We start from the raw sequence: 25656 nt of genomic DNA on the forward strand, positions 1-25656 counted from the left end.
TGAAAGGAAAGGTAATTTCATGCTCATCAAAATTTCTCATTTCTGCAAGTTTACGATGTGAATGCGCTTGTGTGCGTGCATGCGTGTGTGTGTCTGAAGGTTGGAACCCAATTTTTTACGTTCGTCACTCCTGCGGGCATCACTTAAATTCAGTAAGACTCAGCAGGCTTGCCAAGCCATCCCTAGTTTTTCTTGCAGTTTGGTGTTTAATCAAAGGATCCAACGGCCTTATGCAAATTGAAAACAATTTTGAAAATGCCATATGGCAACCCCTGCTACGTCAAGGTTTTGAGCTACAGTGGGTAATAAGATCTCTGTCAGAAAGGAAAGAAACATTCGTCATGTTTGGGATGATGTGAAAATTGGGGAGCACTGAGGTGGGAAAATAAAAGGGTGCAAGAATGGGCAAGAATGATACTGTAATAGAAGGGATGTGGAGTGGAGTTAGCTGCTGTGTTACCTTTCACAAATATCAAAAAAGCCCATGTTGTCAGAGTGGGAGAAGGATTTATTCATTCTTCGGGCTTTTTCACACATCATAATTAATAAAATATGCTATTTTGATTATGATTATAGACGAGGTTTATGAAATTCAGCTTCTTGGTGCCTGTTAATTTCTTAAGGAAAAAATATATGTCATAATGTTGTTTTTTTAATGTTTTATTTATTTTTGAGAGAGAGAGAGCGCAAGCAGGGGAGGGGCAGAGAGAAGGAGACACAGAATCCGAAGCAGGTTCCAGGCTCTGAGCTGTCAGCACATAGCCCAACGCGGGGCTCGAACTCACAGACTGTGAGATCATGAACTGAGCTGAAGTCGGAAAGATGCCCAACCCACTAGGCCACCCAGGTGCCCCACATGTGATCATGTTTAAATTTTTTTTTTTTCAACGTTTATTTATTTTTGGGACAGAGAGAGACAGAGCATGAACGGGGGAGGGGCAGAGAGAGAGGGAGACACAGACTCGGAAACAGGCTCCAGGCTCTGAGCCATCAGCCCAGAGCCCGACGTGGGGCTCGAACTCACGGACCGCGAGATCGTGACCTGGCTGAGGTCGGACGCTTAACCGACTGCGCCACCCAGGCGCCCCTGATCATGTTTAAATAAACAGAATGCAGGCTTCAAAAGTCCCGGGGTGGGTGTGGGGGGTGCAAACTGCAGTTGTATCCATGCTGAACAAAGAGTAGTTGTCTAGTCGGGTCTGTACCTTTCACCATGGTCAGAGCTACATGGTCCTCGGGAGACAAGCGTGTGCTCATGGTTTCTAATTATAGCAGTTCGAAAAACATGGAAAGACAGTTTTTAAGTTTTTTTTTTCTGCCTCAACCCCAGGTATAATAATGACTTAGGAACTCGTGCAGAACATTTATTGTAAGTCTTTGAGCACGGTTTTGTGGTGTTGGCTTGAATCTCTGGAATATTTCCCTTGCAATTTTGAGGTTTGGGCAATTATACAGCTCCAGATGGCACATGCTTGCCCTACAGGCGTGAGGCTCTCTGTCAATGGAGCGAATGCTGAAGCGATTGCATAGTCATGGATATTTCACGTCTTTTCACATCACCTTGTAAGCTGTTTAGAATCATGAACACCAATAAGCAGTCAACTTTAAAAAAAATAAATAAGTGGGAGCCAATCAAAAGAAATGATCTTTTTCATACTATAAAAAGGAGCTCAATTAAGTTGTGTTCCATCGAGGGAGCATAGACTTAATTGTAAGTAGGAGAAAGTAGTTCAAATTGGCGGTCCTCTGTACCAGCACAGGAATTGAGGGGCTTAGCCTTCTCACTCATACACTGATGGCTTTAAATAGGAATGGCTTAGCAACTTAATAAATTATGGCTTTCACATGGAACGTATCTGTGTTTACAAGCAAGAGGGACAGGGGAAAATAAAAAATTCTGCACAGAGCACATAACATTTTGGAGTGGCCAATGTGAAGTTCATGGCATGACACAGATGTTTTGAAAATAGGATATTTTATATGATGTGAAAAAAACCACTGATTTCTTCTTTAATTATGAAATGATTGAGTTTTATTATTTCCATTAGCTTCATCTCTCCTCCGTGATTAGCTCCTTTGTAAAGTCTACTATTATTGAAAGCTTTGCATACTGTGCGATTTTTTTTCTCTTGGCGATATATTATCATTTATCAATCACTTATCAATTTAAAAATCTCAAGTCTTAATGGATTATAGTAATTTAATATTGTAGTCATATCCTATATTGATTTAATTTTAATTTTTGCCCTTTAAATAATGTGGATAAATGCAGGTACTACATGGCAAGATCACTTGTCCTAATGTTATGCAGGGATCTTGCTATAATGCTTCATGAGTTTCTTAAAAACATGTGGTCATTTATGAATGATGGTACCTCTTATAGAATGTGAAATCTTGTATCCAGGTAAGAAAGATTTCAAAACAAATATTAAGTATTCCCTTTGTAAAAACAAAATGCTATACATAGTTGAAATGTTAGGAATATTTTAATTTTTCTTCATAATTTTATAATAGTAGACAGAGTTAGTAGCTGGTCACTACTCAAAAAGACACCACTGACTATTGAAAGTCAATCATCTGAAAAACTGGATTAAAATCTATTTCACTATTGAACTTGGACAGCTCGCGTGCTCATTTGAAAAAGAACAGCGATGTAAGCAAAATAAGGCTGTTGTCGTATCTTGACAAGTTCGACAAATTAGCAATAGAAAATGAACTCAATCGCAAATTGTGAACCTACTTGAAAATGATGCCATATTGTCAGAGCCCTCAGCAACTGGCAGCGTGAAATGAAAACCCTCTCTGCATAAAGGCACCTTTTTTCCCAGTCTGAAGCGAACTCCACCAATAATTTTTCCAGGACAATAAGCATCAATAGTCATTTGCATTTACCTACATGTTTTTCCCATCCTCTTACTCTTCCTTCCTTTCTCATCTTCCAGCTTCTACCCGGGGTTCTGTTCTTTGTGCTGAAGAAAACCCGTAGCATTTTTTTTTTTTACCTTGTCTTACGTTATCTTACGGTGGCTTACGTTGCCTGTGTGGACCTCCAACTCAAGAGAAGAGTTTTGTTTTGATGACAACAGGTGAGAGATACTATTGAGAAGGTCTAGCACACATGTAACTGGATTATTAACAGAGGGAAGGTAGAGAAAGAAGAGAAGTACAATTTGAAGAGACAAAAACTAAGAACTTGCTAAATAAAATTCATGACAGGTATCAATATACGTGTTCACAAAGATCTATAAACCCTTTAGCAGGATAAATAAAAATAATTTTACCTGGGCAAAATACAGAATGCAATTAAAATGCCGAGAAGGCAAATACTTACATTTTTAACTGTGCATAGCAGTAAAACTCATGTGCATGTTTGTTCAGAATGTTGCAGGAAGCACCCCCCCCCAGCTGGTTCTGAGTCCGCCCTTTGCTATTAAACAGGTGAGCCTTTTTCCAAATCTGTTCTCTTTTCTATAACCCAGCCGCACTGATAGTCTCTTCTCTTTACCTTACACTTTCCTCAGTAGACTCTTATATAGACACTAGATAGATATACATGCCTTTCCCAGTGATTTTTAATCACTAAATTCATATTTTCTCTTTGAAATGCAAATCGTTTGTGGGAATCTCAGGCAGAAACTAACGATTAAATTAATATGGCACGCCCACTGTTACTGCTTTTCTCATCTTGCTTATGCATTCTCTTTTGAAAAACTAAAGCAGACTTGAAAAATGGCACTCATCAGGATAATATACCACGGATTTTAGTCGTAGTTCCGGAAGCGTAACCACTAGAAATCTTTTCTGAACACACAGTATTTCTTATGGGTGCACCCACTTTCTCCTTTTTCTTGATTTAAACAAAATAATGTTTATTTATTCTGGAGAGAGAGAGAGAGAGAGAGAGAGAGAGAGAGAGAGAGAGAGAGAGAAAATGAGCAGGGGAGGGGAAAAGAGAGAGGGAGACACAGAATCTGAAGCAGCTTCCAAACTGTCAGCACAGAGCCCAACATGGGGCTTGAACTCGTGAACCATGAGATCACGGCCTGAGCCGAAGCTGGAAGCTTAACTGACTGAGCCACTCAGGCACCCTTCCTTTTTCTTGATTTACCTTTAGCCCTCTTCTCTTCTTCAGTATATGTAGAGTAAGAACACAAGCTCTTCTGAAGACCTATGAAGTGGAGGATGGTAGGTGTGAATTACAATAGAGCAGATAACGACAAGATTATAAAATTGTGAAAAAAAAACCCAGTCCTTAGCAAGTTACCTATTTGAATATATAAAATTGGTAATTCATAGGTGTTTGAAATGCTTCTTTTAAGAAAGACAATAGGAGAGATAACTATATATAGGTGATCGTGCCAATATAGTATCATGTAATATATATTAGGACATGGCCACTAACTCAAATTCGGTTAATTCTGAACATAATTTTCTGCATAGTTTTAATATCTCTTCCATCCCTGTCCAAATCTTCTTAAATGTGTTTTTTTATTTTTACTTTCTTTTAAATTTTTTAATGTTTACTTATTTCTGAGAGAGAGAGAGAGAGAGAGAGAGAGAGAGAGCGCGAGAGAGCGGGGGAGGGACAGAGAGAAAGGAAAACAGAACCCGAAGTAGGCTCCAGGCTCCATGATGTCAGCACACAGACGGACGCGGGGCTCGAACCCACAAAGTGCGGGATCATGACCCGGGCCAAAGTCAGCTGCCCAACTGAGCCACCCAGATGCCCCTACATGTGTTTGTTTGCTTTCAAAGTTTATTTTGAGAGAGTGAGAGCAAGCATGCGCGGTGGAGGGGTAAAGAGAGAAGGAGAGAGAGAGAATCCCAAGCAGGCTCTGAGCTGTCAGCGCAGAGCCAGATGCAGGCAGGGCTCTAACTCACAAACCCTGACATCATGACTTGAGTCAAAATCACGAGTGGGACACTTAACTGACTGAGCCACCCAGGTGCCCCTGCTTTTTTGTTTATTTTTTACATTTTTTTAATGCTAAATTTGAGTATTCAATAACCACACTAGTGACCAGAACTTAGCACAAAATTTAGCTTCAAAATATATTGGATTCTAAACTTATTTGCAAAGTTCAACCAAACTATGTAAAATTAATGCAGAGAGTGAAAAATGACAAGCATCAATATGGTAAGATTTAAAATTGAGTAACAGCCAGAGTTGAAAAGTGGCCAGTGCAGACAAAGAATTTCAGGTTTATGCCAATCCAACCATGATCGAGCTGGTAAAGTATTTATATATTTTCAGACAGTTTAGCCCCTGCTCTAAGCTGTCAGTGAACCCGTCATTCAAAGTGCTTGCCCAGGACTTGTCCACAGTCCGTTACTGCATAGGACACATCTGTAAATGGAGGGTGACTGTAGGAGACACATGGGATCTTTGAGGTTCTCTCTAGGGATGGAAGAGCCCTAGGGTTGACAGGGTCTTTTTTTATTACCTCCCCCACATTTCACTTCCACTTTATATCAACAATTAATCGAAACTCACAGGTTGAGTGATTATGAACAGGAACCAAAAGTTTATCAATTTTACCTACCAGTGCAATGAATTTTATTTATGAAAATAAGAACTAAATATAGATTGTGCCAAGCAGATTGTAAATTATATGTAAATTCCTGCAAGTAAAGCTGGGCATTAGCTAACAAAGGGGATGCACTTTACAGACAGACTTTTTGCTCTCAGGAAATGTGGTTAATATCTGAGGCATGGAAACTTGAAGGGAATCATAAAATGTATACTAGCTTATAGTGCTTCAAACACTTGTAAACCTCCCAAAATCTATTAATGCACCTCGTGTTTATTGATTACATAGCTAAGGAGCATGCTCAGCCAGATTTATTGAATAGTAAATAAATCAAATTATTTTTAATAGGGGTTACCTATTAACTATTTCTCCTGACTATGATTTTCAGAGCCCAGTACACAGGTATCAGTGATGACACACGATTGTATAAGATTGCCGTCTTTTGTGCAAGACCGACCCCAAGGACAGAAGTGGGCACCAAGGGTTTGCATATCAACCTGAAATCAAGGCTACCTGAAGGTAACCTTCTTGGAGAGATTCTCATGCCTGAGTTTCCAATAAATCTTCAATCATTTAGGAAAAATAAATATGAATTTTGGAAAGTCCCAATTGAATCAGATATGTGTTACCTGGGAGCATTTTCAGCAATATTATTTTCATTTTCCACATTATTTACAGAGCCCCTGGGCATAGAAGAAATGAAATACAAGGCAAATGAGTTTTAGAATAGATTTAGGGTATGGCAATACTAAAGCCTCCTGAAGGCTCTGAGTTAGGAGTAATTTTGTAAGGAGACAGGAATGTTGGGAGGGCACTTTGGTTTTTGAAAGGTCATTAAGGGAAAGTTTTATGTTGGTTAGACACATAGAATACAATTCAGAAAGACCTGAGAAAATGCTCAATGCACTGAATCCTCACAAAACAGATACAAAAATGTTAAAATCAGGCACATTACCTTAAGCTGAACACTGGCATACTTGTAATAAACTTGTATTTTGATTTTATTTATGCATTTTATGCATAAAATACGAAAGTCTTATTTAACAGAGTCTAGTTTGACTCACAATGATTTATGAGCCAATAACATTCCCCAAAATTGAAAATGTTATAATCAAGTATTATTTCAGAGTGACTAAAGATTTAAATTCATTATGTATCTGGATTACATGATATCGTTTTTTTCTTTAATTTTTTAACTTTTATTAATTTTTTGAGAGACAGAGAGAGACAGAGCTTGAGAGGGGAAGGGCAGAGATAGAGGGAGACACAGAATCTGAAGCAGGCTCCAGGCTCCGTGCTGTCAGCACGGAGCCTGATCATGGGGCTTGAACTCATGAACCGTGAGATCATTCATGACCTGAGCCGAAGTGGGCCACTTAACCGACTGAGTCACCCAGGCACCCCTACATGATATAGTTTGGAGAAATTCATATGTCATTCTTTAATTGATTTTTGAATAATCTCACATTTTTTCTTCCCCTACAAATTGAAGAGTTTACAAGTTAGGATTCTTTGTCAAAAAACTAAATATATTATTTCTATATTAGGTTAGGTCATAAATCATATAAGGTCAGATATGGTTCTTCTCAAATGTGACTGCTTTATTTAAGCCAACTTGTATTAGAGACATTTTGGTTAGGGGTGAAAGGTTTATTTTAGATTGAATGCTATGATTGTTGCTAAAATTTACAATGTATTATGCTATGGTTATATATTAAATACATAATGTATTGTTTTATGTATGTCTTAATATGTAAAGATGACTTAAATCTAGGAAAATCCAGGAAAGCATTTTTAGTCTATACCACTCGAATCAATATTTATTTTGGTGCTCAGAGTTTTTTATTTCAGTCATGATTTTTTTTTTAGGCAAAGCAACTTGTCCAGTAAACAGCCATATTCAAATGAGTTTAAGTATGTGTTCCTTCTTCTTTTTTTTTTTTTAGCATTTATTCATTTTAGAGAGACAGAACGTGAGCAGTTGATGGGAAGAGAGAGAGAGAGAGAGGAGAGACACCGAATCTGAAGCAGGTTCCAGGCTCTGAGTTGTTAGCACAGAGCCCAACATGGGGCTCGAACTCACAAGTCATGAGATTGTGACCTGAGCCCAAGTCGGACGCTTAACCAACTGAGCCACCCAGACACCCCTAAGTAAGTGTTCTCGGAGTTTTGAGTAAGCTTTTATTTATTTATTTATTTATTTATTTATTTATTTATTGATGAGAATTATAATACGTAATGAACAATATCCTAACAAGAGCAAAACTGAACAAACATGTTAGGCTATCTTCTGGATGGATGGAACACATAAACATGAATCTTATTTTACCTTCTAATTAAGAAATAGCACATTGTAGAAAAGAGGACAAAAGTTGGTTTTCATTCTGGTAGGACAGGTTTTCCATTTCCTCTTACTTTGGTTTATCATGGGTTTTCGAAGTTCTTTATTCTGGCTGAATTTCTTGTCAACCAGCCCATACACAGAGAGCTGGGTGTTGTTTATTTACACCCAGCCCATCCTTCCCGCCTCTAAACTCCTCCTGTACTGCTGTGGGCCTGAACTGTTTACAAAATGGCCACAGACGCCATTGAAGTTACCATTCTAGATATGCGTTAGCTTTTGCTAGCGATGTGTTCTCATTGATATTTAGAAGATCGAAGGACTAATGAGTGAGAGCTCACTCATGTCTGCACACAGAGAAGGATGTTTGCACACAGTGCATGCCGCATTCCACACTGTAACCATCAGTGCTTTGTGGTCTGCTGTGAGAAGTGACAGCAGGGACAGGTGCCAACATCTGGCTCCAACCACTATGATGTCCAGTGGTGGCCCCTGTACTTTTTACTTCTCCAGCCAATACAGAAGTCCCTTGTATCTAACTATTTGGCTATCCTTTGGCTGTATATCTTTTATCTATGTTTTTCTTCTGCTGAATTATTTTAAAGTGAATTCCAGATCATTTTTCCCCTGAATAGTTTAGCTTTAATTCTATAAAATTAGACCATTTTCTGATATAGCCAAATGAACATTTCTGCACCTAAAAGATTACAATTCCTTAATATTATCATATACTTTATGCAAATGTCCATAATGTTTGTCTTAAAAGGGGTATTTTTACAGTTGATTTGTTCAAATCAGCATCCCAAAATACGGGAAACTTGTGATTTTTTATTGGTCTCTTAAATGCCCTTCAATCTAGAATAGAGTATTGACATGAAAAATAAAAGGTCCCCACCCTTCATTTTTCATGTCATTATTGTGTTGAAGACTCAGCTGGTCGTCTACCTCCCTGTCTCAGTGGGTCTGCTTGGTCCCTTATGTTGTCATTTGAGTTGTTCCTCTGTCCGCATGTCTTCCGTAAACTGGAGGTTCAAACTAGAGGTTCAATTATATTTAGATTTAACCTTTTTCTTAAAACATTTTTAATGTTTTTATTTTATTTTTTGAGGGACAGAGAGAGACAGAGTGTGAGTGGGGGAGGGGCAGAGAGAGAGGCAGACACAGAATCCAAAGCGGGCTCCGGGCTCCCAGCTGTCAGCACAGAGCCCGACGTGGGGCTTGAACTCACAAACCGTGAGATCGTGACCTGAGCTGAAGTCCGACGCTTAACCGACTGAACCTCCCAGGCACCCCTAGATTTAACCTTTTCTTGGAATATTTAATTGTAGAAACATTATCCTTTGTATGGCTTGATATCAGCAGGCATATAACGTGATTCCACATTTAGCGATTATAAAATTCATCACTAAATTCATGTGGTAACAGCCCAATGCCCTCTTTTTGTGTGTGTGTGTGTGTGTGTGTGTGTGTGTGTGTTTTGGGTTTTTTTTTTATGGTCTCATAGCTGGCAAGTAATCTGTAGGATGACAGTTTGGTACCTGGCAAATATCCAGCTTCCCATTTTACCTAATGAAACTAAGTCCATTGATAATAGTTGTCTGAATTGATCACTTCTTAAGTTGCATTTATTAGGTTAAAGACTTCTGTAAATAATAACCACTCCTCATTATATTCTGGCACTATTTGTTCATATGAAAAGAGAGATTAAGTTTTTAATCTTTCCCCATAATTCTCAATATTAATTGTAAGGAATTGATTCATTAATTTCTGCCAATGGTTACATATTCATGTTGCTGTTGATGGTGGTCATGATGAAGGTGTTTTTATTTTGCTCTCTCCTTTTTTTGAATACCACCATGATCTCCTAAAAGGTATTCGTTTAACATCTCATAAATCTCTGCCTTAATTCTTTACGATCCTGGAGAGATAGATGTTCCAAGCACAAGTAATGGCAGCTCTTGGAAGCCATCCTGAGTCTGAACGTCTACTTGACGACTATGGAATGTTTGAGACAGGAAAAAGACTATCTGACTTGTATTTCACAAAATACCTTTCTGGATGTAAGATGGGAAATGAAATAACAAAGGCCAAATTCATGTTCAGAGAGATTAACCAGAGACTATTACAGAATCTTGGCTAAAAATTATTATGGCTTAAATTAGGGTGGTGGGAATAGGCATATAATTGGATAAGTGGAGAAACACAATATATTAGGAGGTATAAAAACATAATTTTGTGATAATCTAGGTTTAACGTTTGGGGGAGGAAAAATATAACTCTATCATACATAGTGATATAGGATAAGCATGATAAATGGCAACTTGCTTTAGGGGTATGGTAATGAGTTTGATGTTATGTATGTATGTATATAAAGCATGCAATATGTTTATATGTGTAAAACATGTACATAATTATATCTAATAAATATTACATATAGAACACATTATATGTGTGTATGTAGAGAGAGTTTTTTTTTAAATTTCTTTGAGATAATCAAGTGGAAGCATTAATTTGACAATTGGCTATTGGTCTTATGGGGCTGGGATTCAGGATAGACGTTATCGGCATATAAACAATGATCGAATCCATGGTAATAGACCCAATTCCTTAGAAGAACATACAGATAGAAAATTGCAAAGGGAAATTTGCATGGAAACAGGGAAACTCCATTGTTTACAGTGAAGATAGAGAAAAGAGGGGGGCTTGCGTGGCTCAGTCAGTTAAGCGACCAACTCTGGATTTCTGCTCAGGTCAGGTCATGATCCCGGGGTTGTGGGATCAAACTCCACATTGGGCTCTGCACCGAGTGTGGAGTCTCTCTCTCTCTCTCTTTCCCTCTGCCCCTTCTTGCTTGCACACACTTTCACTCTATAAAATAAAAAAAAAAAAAAAAACAACCAAAATTAGAAAGAGGAGAAAAGACATAATGTAAAAGATATTCTGAAGATGTAAAAAAAAGAAGAAAGCCTGGAGAATATCTCCACAGACCATGTGAACTGCTGAATACTGTTTCATGCTCTACAAGGTCTGTTCAAGATCTGAACAAAAAAGTGCACTTTAGGCAGAGCAACATGGAGATCACTTTTTCCCAGGGTGAGAACTGTTTCAGGCCACATAGGAGAGAAGCTTAATGAAAAAAATGGAAATATTGTAATCTGAGAAAATACAGTGAAAACAACTTCTTCAAAAATTTTAGTTCTGATTAGGGAGAGGAGGAATAGGTGAAGAACTTATGGGAATTTTCCTTAAATGGAAGAGGAGTAACCATACATAAATGGTGGATGGGAAGGATGTGTTAGAGAAGACATCGGATATTCAGAAGTAATAGCTGAGAATTTCTTTTGAAAGATTTTTGAAATAATTCTATGGAATATAATGGTATCTTAATCCTAGGTAGACACAATAGCCATAAGCATAGCCACAGAGATGCAAAGAAAGAGAGAGGATGGTTAATGAACACAAATGACAGTAATAAATATAACAATGGTAACATTTGCACAGCAGTGTTCTAACATTTATATACCGTCTTTAATAATGGTTTCTTTTTTTTTAACGTTTATTTATTTTTGAGACAGAGAGAGACAGAGCATGAATGGGGGAGGGTCAGAGAGAGAGAGGGAGACACAGAATCTGAAACAGGCCCCAGGCTCTGAGCTGTCAGCACAGAGCCCGACGCGGGGCTCGAACTCACGGACCGCGAGATCATGACCTGAGCCGAAGTCGGCCGCTTAACCGACTGAGCCACCCAGGCACCCCTAATAATGGTTTCAAATACTACTTGTACTTACACATATTTGCCACAGGAGGCAAAATAGTGTCCTGTAAGAAAGAATTTGAAGCCAGGCCCATCCAGCTTCATTACCTGGTTTTTGCAATAACCACTGAATGCTGTACATTTATAGATTTGAAGATTGGTGTGACAAAGACTTATGATTTTTTTTTTTTTTGCCTTGTGAATAAGTGAGTCCATTTGCTGGCAAAATGAAATGGAGGCTGAGTTTTAAAACCAGTGGAAATTGTGGAAAACAGGAACGTGAACTTCCCAAACACACATATTCATCACACTGGAAGTTTGGTGGTCATGAATTTATAAGACAATTTTATTTTTTTCCAAGAGTGGCTGAGATAAAAGAATGGAGAAAATAGTACTTTGGAATCATCCTATTTTACATTCCCATGGTGAATGAGAAGGAAAATGGGACCAGGTAATTAAGACTGTTGGCAAGACAGCAGTTGAAAACATGAAGCGTGTGATCTAAATTTACAAGATTTATGTGTCCAGGCTGCATAGGGATAAGATATGAAGGCTAGAAGAGGCTAATGGAGACAGAGAAAATTTTTCAAAAAGGCTCAGTGGAATGCCTCTCCTGATCAGAGTGAAGAATAGTGTGGCTGAACAAGCAGGCTGAAAGAATAGCATAAAGGGAAGGGTAAGAATAACAAAATGATGAAAGTAACAATGTTAAATAATAATAGAAATGGCTGGGCACCTGGCTGGCTCAGTCTGTACAGCATGCGACTCTTGATCTTGGGATTGTAAATTCATGCCCCGTGTTGGGTGTAAATCTATCTATCTATCTATCTAATATATCTATCGATAATGTATCTATCGATCGATTGATCGATCGATCGATAGATATACACACACATTTATATATACATTTACGTAAATGGCTAAATGGCTAACATTTATTTATTTCTTACTATATGAAAAATTGTCAGACAAGGTGATTGACATTAAATTATTTCATATATGCAGAAAATTCAATGTATGGTCATGAGGGACATTCACTAAGAGGAGGTGATGGGAAAGACAAGCCAGGGAAAAAGGACCTGGATGTAACTGGTCAGCCATGACCCATATTGAAGTCTGGTAGAATTGTAGTAGGATTTGTTGAGGAAAGGACAACTTCCCATCGTTGTGTTCAAAGATTGGAGATGGGAGGATGTTAACAGAGCCAGAGTCACGATTCTCTAACACATCCTGGCACCATGTTTGTCCATTCATGGCATGCGTTCTTCTCCCTACAATTATGAGTTTGGCGGGGCGCCTGGGTGGCTCAGTCAGTTAAGCGTCTGACTTCGGCTCAGGTCATGATCTCACGGTCCGGTCCAGGAGTTCGAGCCCCGCGTCGGGCTGTGTGCTGACAGCTCAGAGCCTGGAGCCTGCTTCGGATTCTGTGTCTCCCTCTCTCTCTGCCCCTCCTCTTCTCATGCTCTGTCTCTTGAGAGCTCTGTCTCTCAAAAATAAATAAAAACATTAAAAAAATTAAAAAAAAAACAAATACGAGTTTGGGTTCATGTATTTCGGGCACAATTCATTATATAGCAGTACTTACACTTTGCTGTTGTTGTTGTTATTGTTGTTGTCCTTTAAATTTAGATCTTCAGAATAACAATCAAAACGTGTGCGGAATAAAAATGTTTAGGGAAGTTAACTTACGCTCAAATGAAGAACAGTGAACTATTTTGAACTACAAATGACATACAGAACGGCAGCCTTGGGATCGCTAGTCTCATCTCCCTGCGGAATTAATGGCATACATGACGTGTGATTAAGAGTATTATCTCAGTCCTGATAATATTTACATTCTCTTGCATTATTGGCCTTCATTATTCATTGATCTTTCTCTGTCTTCCACAGTCTGTGTCAGAAGAGTTAGTTTCATTGTTGTAAGGCATTTTTAGTAGCTGCCAGCTGTGGAGTTTGTCTGCAGTTGTTCAAAAAGAAACTCGAAGTTCACAGCCCTTACCCACTCATTCTATAGCTTTAGTTAATGTTGTTTCTAATTGCACAGTTACAGAATACAATGTAAAACCTTATGGTGGTTTGCTACCCTCCATTTACTCTATAAACAATTCTTCCTACAGCTGACTTTTAACTAGGAATGCCACCCAAGTAGTTAGACAAGATTATACATACTTGTGAAAAGTTTGTTTCGATTCAGAGAACAACCTGAACTCTAGCCTGGAAGTATCTTTCCCTATGCGAAGTCATTTGCTCTGTATCACCTTCTATTACCTGCAGGCAACTACTCATTTTATGACCCCTTGAAGCACATCCCTTCAATCCCAAACTCTGAAACTCAGTAGAACCAAAATAAAACCCTCACCACCTACACAGGCTGCTTCGGCCTCCCCCCTAAGAGCTGTCACTACCCTAGAAACCAGGCAGCACCTTCACAATGCATATCAGATTACACTACGAACATCTTTTTTTTTAATTTTTTTTAATGTTTATTCATTTTTTGATAGAGACAGAGTGCGAGTGGGGTAGGGGCACACAGAGAGGGAGACACAGAATCGGAAGCAGGCTCCAGCCCCTGAGCGGTCAGCACAGAGCCCGACACGGGGCTCGAACCCATGCACTGTGAGATCATGACCTGAGCCGAAGTCGGACGCTTAAGCACTGACTGAGCCACCCAGGCGCCCGTTACACTATGAACATCTTAAAATCCTCAAGTGTGCTGTTGCAATCACTCACATCATGGTAGATGAGTTGGCTCATGCTTACCTTTCTGATGTTTGTTCTGTAATGGTTTGCTTTCTCTCCCTTAAACATGCTATGCCTTCAATTCTTAGAGGTTTGCAAAAATTGATCCCATCCTTTGGAACTCTTTTACCACAGACCTCCTACATGGCTATTTTCATTATTTAAGTCCCAAGCCAAATGATATCTTCTCGTGATGCCTTCCCTGTCTGCCACATAGAAATTGACTTCACCCATACTGCCCTGACGCCTCTTTCCTTTGACCCCATTTTATTTCTCTTCATAGAAGTTGTGTGACTAAAGGTAATATTAGTTATAGGTTTATTGACTACGTATTCCAACTGGAAAATAAGTATGGTCAGTGACACTTTCTGACTAGTTTATCACGATCTTCCAAAAGCATACGACAAAGCTTATCACACAGTATGTGTTCAATAAATACTTGAATGAATGAATGGATGACCAATATGTGTGGATTACTTTGTGATTCAGAAGCTAAATAAGTGTAAAAAAAAACTTGAAATCACAATTTCTTTTATAATAAATTGATATGTTTTTGCTGTTTTACAATTGAATAGGAGGTGTATGCCAGGTATGACCGTGCCATGATTAGTATAGAATTTGATAGCATTATAATCACTCCTTTAAACAAACAAACAAACAAACAAAAAAATCCATCTAGATATAAAGTGATAATAGAATATATTAAATGCTTTCAAAATCAGTCTATGTTACCAGTTTCCATTTATAGGACAGACACTGGAGCTTTACAATCACATGTGCTTTGGTGCAAAAGAAATGCTAGGTTGGTAGGACATGTGGGTGTTCAGGCATGTGCACAATCCTTTTTTCCCCTTTATGGCTGTGACAAAGAGCTAGGCTTATTTCCAAATGGACATATTTGAGTTATGAAGCACTCCACAATCTATTCTGAAAAACATCACTTAAATATTTATGAAACCACACAGGATTTTAAAAAGCTGTGGTTAAGAATTTTAACCTATTCTCTTTATTATGAAATATTTCAGACATAAAAAGTATGATGCATAGCATAAAAAAAATCCATGCATCTAACTCCCAGCTTAAAAAAACAAAAATTATAAATGGACAGAAGGCCTAATGCATACTCCTTCACAATCACAACCTTTCTCTAGACCCTAAAATGCAGGCATTGTTCTGAATCTGGTACATTTCATTCCCATTCTACTCTTAAAATTTTACTACCTATTTGTCTCTAAACTGCTTATCATATTGTTTTACATTCTTTTAGACTCTTCGTGTATACTTCAAATCGCTTTTGTTTTTTGCTCAAAAATTTCATACATGTTGATAAATGGAGGTGCACTCCATTCACTTCTAATAAAGCTTAGAGTTTCAGGTCATGCACCTACAGGTATCCCCCACTCTTCACTTTCTGCCAGTTTGCTTTTATAAGAGACTTACGTCGGTATCTGGTTTTGCCTACTTAAAGTAACCCCAAAGAAGATTTTTCCTTCTCACGCACAAAAAAGGTGAAAAACATCAAGCGTATGTTTCCCAGGGAGCCATTACGGAGGCAAACCATCCTGAGCAGCGAGAGCGACGCCACCTAGCTTCTTCCCCGGGAACTACACCCCTATTTCACCTTTAAGTCATCTGAGCTTTGAACTCTCTGTGAACATCTGTGTTTTATCTCGACTGATTTGGGGCATCCGTTAGCAAGATGTGTCCTAAAGTATCAGAGAAGCCTCAGATAGATCCTAAGATAGATGATTTTTTGGGTCTGGAACACTCACAAATTTTTCCTTATAAACTAATGATAAGTGCTTCTTTGGTTTACACCATTTCGGTTAATGAAAGGTTTCATAGGGAACCCTCTTCTTTCAGATAGCCGGGGGGGGGGGGGGGGGGAGGGGGGGAGGGGCTGGAGTAAACGTTACCCACTTTTATAATGAATTATTAATGAACATCTAGATTACTTGCAATTTTCTTGGTTATAATAATGCTGCTATGTTCCAATTGCATGCCCGAGAGTTTCTCTTGGATACACATCTAGAAATGGGATCTTCGCTTGACATTTCTGATTGTTTTCCGAAGAGATTGTCCAATTTATGCCTTTATCAAAAAATGTAATAGATCTGTTTGTTCTTCCACATTCTTGGGAAAGGTGTTATTTTAAAATCTTTAATTTTTTTTCCTATCTGAAGAATTTCAAATGTATCGAATATACTCAATGTATTGAATACAAATGTATTCAATGTATTCAATGTATTCAAATGGCTCAGTCAGTTAAGCGTCCGGCTTTAGCTCAGGTCATCATCTCATTGTTTGGGAGTTCAAGCCCCATGTCCGGCTTTCCACTGACAGGAGCCTGCTTCAGATCCTTTCTCTCCCTGTCTCTCTGCCCCTTCCTTGCTCACGTGCTGTCTCTCTCTCTCTCTCTCTCTCTCAAAAATATACATTTAAAAACCAAACAAACAAAAAACAAATGTATCTCTGTAATTTTAATTCTTACTATCCTTATTACCCATGAAGGTATTATTTTCATGGTCATTGGCATTTTGTTTCTCTCACTATAAATTGCACATGTATGTATTGTCCTTAATTCTATATTGGATTATATATATTTTATATTAGTTTATAAAAGTTTTTTATATTTTTTGGAACAGCAATGTTTTGTTCAGTAGTATTTTATGTATCACTTGGTCTGTGATTTGTGTTCATTTTTTTTTTCATTTTTTTTTAACGTTTATTTATTTTTGAGACAGAGACACAGCATGAACGGGGGAGGGTCAGAGAGAGGGAGACACAGAATCTGAAACAGGCTCCAGGCTCTGAGGGTCAGCACAGAGCCCGACGCGGGGCTCGAACTCACGGACCGTGAGATCATGACCTGAGCCGAAGCCGCCGCTTAACCGACTGAGCCACCCAGGCGCCCCGATTTGTGTTCATTTTTAAGGTATTTTTGAATGAACAAAATTTTGTTTTAGTACAATGGAATTAAATTCCACAATGCTTTTTTGTTCTCACTATACTCCTTAACAAATTCTTATGTATCTTGTCATAAAGACAAGCCTATGATAATATAATTGAAATTGACTTTGGGTGGGGTGTGAGATAATTCAGTGTTTCTCATATGCCTAATGAACTGATTTACTTTCTCTCATTGACAATGCCTCTTTCTCATGTTTCATTCAAGTATCTATACCTATATATGACGATATACTTTGGTGTTTTTTACTGTTTCTATTTGTCTAGGTATTTATCCTTGTACAAACCAATGCTTTGATACATATGTCTATGTATGTAGACATACGATTAGTCTTGATGTCTAGATGGATATATCACGTAGCATTAATTTCTCTTCAATATTGTCTTTGGTATTTTGAGTTCTTTGCTTTCCCATATAAATTTAAAAATCAACTTATTGAATCCTGCTGAAATGCAACAAAACAAATGAAAACAAAACTCCCTAATGGGATTTTGACTGAAAATATATTAACTTGAGAAACAGTGTTTCTGTGCTTGTGTTAAACTTTTGTTTCAGATACATTTAAAAATGTGTTTCAGTAGTTTTATATATGTTGGGTATATTTCTTCATATGAAATTTATTTACTTTGAATAGTTGCATTTTGTTTTTATATTTATTTTATATTGATTTTTGCATATGGATGTATATACAGTATTCACTGTACTATCTTGTTATTGTCAATTATATGTCTGTATATTCTTTTCAGTTTTCTATCAATGACCATATTTTATGTCACTAATTATTGTTCGTTTGTAATTTCCTAATGTTGACATTCTGACATTAGTTGTTTATTTTCACTGTGCTCCCTTATGACATTAGCACACCTTTGCAGAGTGATTGTGTTTTAAGGTAGTCAGTAATGATTCCTGACTTTTAAGGTCAGTTTCTAACACATTACGGCAAGCTGTGACACAATGCAATTAAATACAATATCTGTATATCACTTAGTAGAGTGTCTGCATCAATTAAACAATTTTCTTATAATACTATTTTTCTAAGAATGTTTTACATTGCTGTCTTTATTTTTCTTTTTCTTTTTCTTTTTAATCATGAATTGGAGAGGAATTTTATTCAATTGTTCCTCCTGAAGTATTATCATGGACACCAGGATTTTCCTCCTTTATCTTATTAATATGCTGAATAATGGCAATAGATTTTGTAATAATGAAACATCCTTAAATTTATATGACTTTTGTCACTTTAAAATACAAGTTAAAAGATACAGTTTATTAATATTGTATTTACATTTATTGCTTCTGAGTTATTGAATGAAATTAGCCTTTGATATTCTTTTATTAAAGTCTCTTTGTATGATTTTCATATTAATATTGTTTGAGACATAGAAGGAGTTGGGAAGTATTCCCTCTTTATATTCAATGGTAGAATTTTTAATACTTTGCATTTGTCTCTTCTTTAAATGGTTAATAGAATTTTCCTGTTTTATTTTACAAGCCTGATCTTGTACATGGTTATTTTAATTTTGGTAGATTTTATTTTATTGTATTAATGTTTACTTACTTTTGAGAGAGAGAGAGAGAGGGAGGGAGAAAGACAGAGCATGAGCAGGAGAGGGACAGAGAGAGAGGGAGACACAGAATCCGAAGCAGCCTCCAGACTCTGAGCCATCAGCACAGAGCCCAAGGCGGGCTCAAACCCACGAACCACCAGATCAAGACCTGAGCCAAAGTCAGACGCTTAACTGACTAAGCCACCCAGGAGCCCCATAATTTGGTAGATTTTAAACTACTGCTTCAACTTATTTCTTCTTGGGTCATTTTGACTGTGTTAGAGTTTTCTATAAGTTTTTTTCATGCCGTCATATGATATGCAGATTTGCCGTAGATTTGATTGCAAAATTAGTGTTGTTTTCATCTCCACTGTTATTATACCTGTATCCATTTTCTTCTGTAAAATGATTTTAGTGCCTTCTCTCTGGCTCTCTTTTCTAAAAATAAATCTTAGGATGTATTTTGATTATATTTGTCTCAAAGAATCTCATTTTGGTTTTATGAATGCTGGTCTTATTGGATTGTAAAGTAATTGAGTTTATTCTTTATTTGTGGGAGTATACTAGGGCTTGTTTTAAAGTGTGTCCTTCCAGAAACAATCTAACTATCTAAAAATGTATTATTTTGGGGGTCACCTAGGTGGCTGGGTTAAGCATCAAACTCTTGGTTTCGGCTCAGGTTATAATCTCGTGATTTCATGAGTTCAAGCTCTGCTTTGAGCACAAAGCCTGCTTGGAATTCTCCACCTCCCTTCTCTCTCTGACCCTCCCCCACTCACACTGCCCCTGTCTCAAAATAAACAAACTTAAAAAAAAAAAAAAAGTAGGCCCTTGTAGGTGTGTGTGTGTGTGTGTCTTTTTCTTTCTTTCTTTCTTTCTTTTTTTATAATTAAAAAAAAAGTTTCAGTGTTTATTTTGAGAAAGAGAGAGAGAGAGAGAGAGAGAGAGAGAGAGAGAATCCCAAGCAGGCTCCACACTGTCAGCTCAAAGCCTGACCTGGGGCTCAGTCTCAGGAACTGTGGGATCATGACCTGAGCCAAAATCAAGAGTCGGATGCTTAACTTGACTGAGCAACCCAGGCACCCTTGTGTGTCTTTTTAAACTCAACAAGCTTGAGGGCAGACGTAAGTATTTTTTTTTTTTCTTTACATTGTAGCACAGACCTCATCAGAGTAATTTTCTTTCTGCTGACTAGATTTAGTCTACCTTTATACTAGAAAGGGAGCCCTTGAAGCTTTCTGGCTTATCTGGGGCATTGATTATATTGTAATGTGGGATTATATCTTCGGTCTTCTGGAAAATTGTAAGTTATAGAGATCAAGAAATTTCCAAAGAGCAGCCGAAGAGTGAAAATATTCTCTCTATGTGTGGTTTTTGGCTCTTATTTTTTGGACTGCAGCAATTTCTCATACTTTTATTGTAACCTTCCCTGTTCACTTAAAAGATGTTTTTATATCTTTCCTACATTTGTGTGCCTTGTAGAAGAATATTTACATCAAATCACTGAGCATGTTGCTAAAACTTGCACTCAGCCTACACTTAAATATTAGGCTTAAATTTTTTTTTTAATGTTGATTTATTTTTGAGAGAGAGAAGAAGATAGACCACAAACAGGGGCAGAGAGAGAGGGAGACACAGAATCCAAAGCAGGTTCCAGGCTCTAAGCTGTCAGCACAGAGCCTGACACATGGCTCAAACTCACAAGCCACTGAGATTATGAGCTGAGCCAAAGCTGGATGGAGGCTTAACTGACCAAGCCACCCAGGCACCCCTTAGGCTTTTTTTTTCCTTAGATAAATAAATATGAAATGGCAAACATCAATAACACTCAAAATTTATATTTTAGCTAGGTACTTTTAAAATAATGGGCATTAAAAAATAAATAAAATAAAATAATGGGCATTATTCCCCAATGTGCATTTATTTTATTTTATTCCTTTACAATTTTTGCCTTCAGATAACGTTCTAATTTTCAACCAATCTGTGATTTTCAACCTTTCATATTAAACTTCATACTTAAACTTAGGTTCACTTTATCTCATTTAAGACATGTTTACGGCTTTAGTCTCAGCATATTTTATATTATACAAACACACATACACACAAACACTCCCACTCAGGGTTTTATTTACATGCACTATCAGATTATGCATCGCACTGATATTTCTGAGAATTTGATAACCTATCATTCAGCTGGTGCATTTTGTGATATGCACTTGCCACATACATTTGTATCATTGCCTCTGTTTTGCATTTATAACTGAAGCTTTTATCCATATGCCATTCTACTTTAAATGCCAGAAGTATTCAGAACACGGAACCCCTGTGGCCTAGTGCTGTTGTGTTTTATATGATTAAAGATAGTTGTTTATAACTTGTGCTTATTAACCTTTCATCCACACAGCTTTTCAGTCATTGTAGAAGTCTGACACCGGGGATTTGATCGTGTCTTACATGTTTTCAGCATCACAAATACAATAGAATATGGTCATTATAAACTGGCTTCCACGTGATATTAGAAAATTCCTACATTTGCATCCATTTTTTTTATTCATGCCAAGTTTTCTTCTTACACACATCCATAATTGTCAATGTGAAATCGCCTCGTCTACAAACAAGTTCACTTTGCTACAGTAATACGTTGTTTTTTTTTAAACTCCACGCCTATTTCCAATCTTTGGTGAGAGGGCAGGTTTACTCTCGTACTGATTTGCAGAGCCTGCTTTCTTTATTATTACTCTGAGAGTTTTCAAACTGTCATGCTCAAGTGTACTCAAGCCAAGTGTGGCTGTATCACCAAAGATTCTGCTGCAATATACATTCATCTTCATTTTTAACAAACATTGAAATTTTTCAGCTACTGATTTGTCATGCTGACCCAACACTGTGCAAAAATGGAAGAGAAATCCTGTAATGGATAGGGACTTCAGTTGAAATTTAGCAAAGGCTGCCAGTACACTGGAAAAACCCACTGAATAGAACCCACTGGAAAAACTCACTGAAGCAACAATATGGCAGGCATGAACTTCATAAAAACAAATACAACTTTTAAAATATGCAAAAGTTAAATACTAATTTTGAATAGATATCTAAATTAGCATTTAAGAGGATAACAATCCATTTTTAAAGCAATAGAGGCTATGACTTTATTTGTTTTCAATAGTTTTTAAAGCAGCCAAGGTATACTTTAAATGATATGATTATATACAATGAATTTGAATATAAGAAATCAATTTTCCATTTGCTTCAGAAAAACTGAGTATAAAACCAAAATAACAACAACACCAACAACAAAAATCAACCTATTATATAAGGTAATATCTTGCAGGGATTATTATTTGAGGCAGAGGATGAGCCCTAACAGTTTTCCATCTGTCAAGCTGTTACTTCCAAAATGGCTTTACAGCCTTCTCCCAAACTTCTTATTTCTTCCTCAAAATATACTATGGGAATTTGTAAAGAAATCGCCTTACCCAGCCAATGTGGTTATACTTTTAAGGATGCTACTATAGACTGAATGTTTAGGTCCCTCCAAACTTCATGTTTGAAAGCCTACCCCCCAGTGCAGTGGTATTAGGAGGCGGGGCCTTTGGGAGATGATTAGATCCTGAAGGTACACCCCTCATGAGTGGGATTAGTGTCCTTATGAAAAAGACCCAAGAGGGGTGGCTGGGTGGCTCAGTTGGTTAAGGATCCGACTTCGGCTCAGGTGATGATCTCACAGCTGGAGAGTTCAAGCCCCGCATAGGGCTCTGTGCTGACAGCTCAGAGCCCGGAGCTTGCTTTGGATTCTGTGTCTCTCTCTGCCCCTCTCCCACTCACGCTCTGCCTCTCTGTCTCTCTGTCTCTCTCAAAAATAGACATTAAAATAAATTAAAAAAAAAAAATAAAAGACTCCAGAGAGCTCAACCCATGAGGGCACAGCCAAAAGACTGCGTCTATGAACCAAGAAGTGGGTCTTGCCAGATACCCAATGTGGCTGTGCCTTGATCTTGGGCTTCTCATCCTTCAGATCTGTGAAATATGAATTTGTGTGACGAGCGACCAGTTTACGGTGTTCTGTTATAACTACTCCCAAATCAGTGCTAGTTCCACTAAAACGTACAACCTTTTTACATTAATTAGACGTTAACCTATCAAGCTACCCCACCCAGTTTAATTGTAGTCTGTTGAACATGAAGGTCTGTGAGCCCCAGGGTATTTTAGTGGATTAAAAACGAAACAAAACAAAACAAAACAAACAAACAAAAACAACAACAGGCAAACACAACCAAAAATACCCAAACAAACAAAAACAAAAACAAAAAACCCACTAAAACCAAAGCCTAAATAAAACAGTGTTTCTTTTCTTCTCTTGGATAACTGCACTCATTTTATTTGGTTGTAAACTTGAACTTCAATGGATGTGAAGCCATGAATATAAACAATGATAACATGCTTCTAAGATATACTGAGAACGTATTTTTGTTGACGGAACTGCACGATGTCACATTGTATCACACTGAAGCTGTGAGGAATCGCCATCCTATTTTGTAAGTCTTGGTTTCGTCTTCACATACTATGGCAAAGGCATTTTAAGACGACAAATGAATAGACTGTAACTACACTCAGGATCTGCATGCAATAGTCCTGTGTAATTGAGTTAAGCCAAATTCAAGGTCGGAAAACAATGTATATATATTCCTGTTCGTCTTGGCTCTTGAAGCCTGCCTGGCTGTCAGGCTTAATTCTTTTCAGTCATCCTCAGCTCACCTTAGTGTCTTGGGGAGAAAAAAAAAAGTGCGTAAAAAATAAGATTTCATTTGGAGAAAGAAAAAAAGAACAAAAGGCCTGCAGTGATAATACCGTCATGTTGAGCTCCTGTCATATGCGTTAAGATCCTTTGTCGGCATTTATGGTAGAGGTCGGTGTCGGGAAAAATAGACTTCAGATCTTTGTAAATTAATCTCTGTGGGGTATCCCAAATTCTGCTTGGCAGGTTTGAAACACAGCTTGGCAAAACGATTCCTCCTTATGTTTGTAACACTTAACATTAATTCAAAACATATAAAGACTCCAAATGGTAACATCTACATGCTTGCCATCAAAAGATTGTATTTGTCTCTTTGCTCTGAAAGCGTATCTTTACCTTAATGAGAAAATACATTTTTTTTCCCAGTAGCTAAGCATGTTGGCTTATGTACCTAGAAGCAATGTCTACTGCTTCTGTACTGTGGTTATAATGCACACATTTTGATTTAATAGAATAAAACCTTAGATCTTACATATATCATATAAAAATCGAGGGTACAAATAATTGAGGAAGTTAGTACCTAATTCTGTATCCTTTTTTTTTTATCACATACACTTACAAAAACTATAACAATGCAAATAACCTTGTATCTTTTAAATACTATGGAAATCCTAGTAGTAAACTGATAAGAATAATAGAACTACAAGGAAATGCAATTAAAAAATTACTTTTACTATATATTTATAGTATTACTGCTATTTATAAAACTGTATCTCCTTAAGAATATAGAATATTGTTTTTAATTATAATTAATTTAGGCTGTAAAAGTAGTTTTTTGATTTAACCAACAAATAATCTATAAAATTAGTTCATCTAATACTCTTATAAGACTTCACATCCTATGATCTTTGACCTTGCATTACCGTTTCCTTGACTTCACTACCTTTCTTCCATCAGATGTCAGATCAAGGGGAACCTATTCATTTTTTAGGTAGAATCATCTACTCTGTAGCCAGGTGCAGGAATTGGCAAAACCATGGAGTAAATATTTCTTTTCTGATACTGGCTACGTTATAATACTACTTAGGCAATCAGCTAAAATGTGCATAAAATGTAGTGGTGTATCACAGCATATTCCTGTTCTCTTTTTTAATAAATTTATTTTTAAAGAAGAATCAACATTAGCAATAATGTATTTCCAGTTGAGGTAGATACAATAATTTTCTTTTCTTTAAAAAAATTTTTTTTAAGTTTATTTATTTTCAGAGAGAGACAGAGAGAAAGCAAGTGGGGGAGGAGCAGAGAGGGAGAGACAGAATCCCAAGAAGGCTTTTCACTGACAGAGGGGCTTGAACTCACAAACCATGAGATCGTGACTTGAGCCAAGATCAAGAGTCAGAGGCTTAACCGACTGAACCACCCAGGGAACCCTGTAATAATTTTCTTTATACAATCATTATTACTTTGCTCTTTATTCCCGCAGTCAAAGAAAAAATCTATAGAAAATACATTTTAGAGATCAATGCTGTATCATTCTTAATGTAAATGAGCCAACATAATGAAGTGTATAAAATATTATTGTGTGGAATATTATGGGAAAAAAATGACAAGATACACTTCACGGTACACGATAGTTAAATGAGTCATTCTGCCTTGGTAAATAAATGTGTCTCTCATCCCTATCCTTGAAGACTTTATTTGGGAGAATGTTTTGAGCTTGTATGATTATAAAAGCATCATCTTGAGCTTAAAAATTTTATTTCTTTATTTAATTCATCATTGAAAGTTTAAACAAAACAAATGCTGTCTGATGTCTATTTTATAATTTTTTTTTAATCTGTGTCTATGCAGATTTTTTTTTTCAACGTTTATTTTATTTTTGGGACAGAGAGAGACAGAGCATGAACGGGGCAGGGTCAGAGAGAGAGGGAGACACAGAATCGGAAACAGGCTCCAGGCTCCGAGCCATCAGCCCAGAGCCTGACGCGGGGCTTGAACTCAGGGACCGTGAGATCGTGACCTGGCTGAAGTCGGACGCTTAACC

This window comes from Lynx rufus, unplaced genomic scaffold, assembly GCF_022079265.1.
Source record: "Lynx rufus isolate CCGP_SWC_20201006 ecotype Redwood Valley unplaced genomic scaffold, mLynRuf1.p SCAF_20, whole genome shotgun sequence".
NCBI lineage: Eukaryota > Metazoa > Chordata > Mammalia > Carnivora > Felidae > Lynx > Lynx rufus.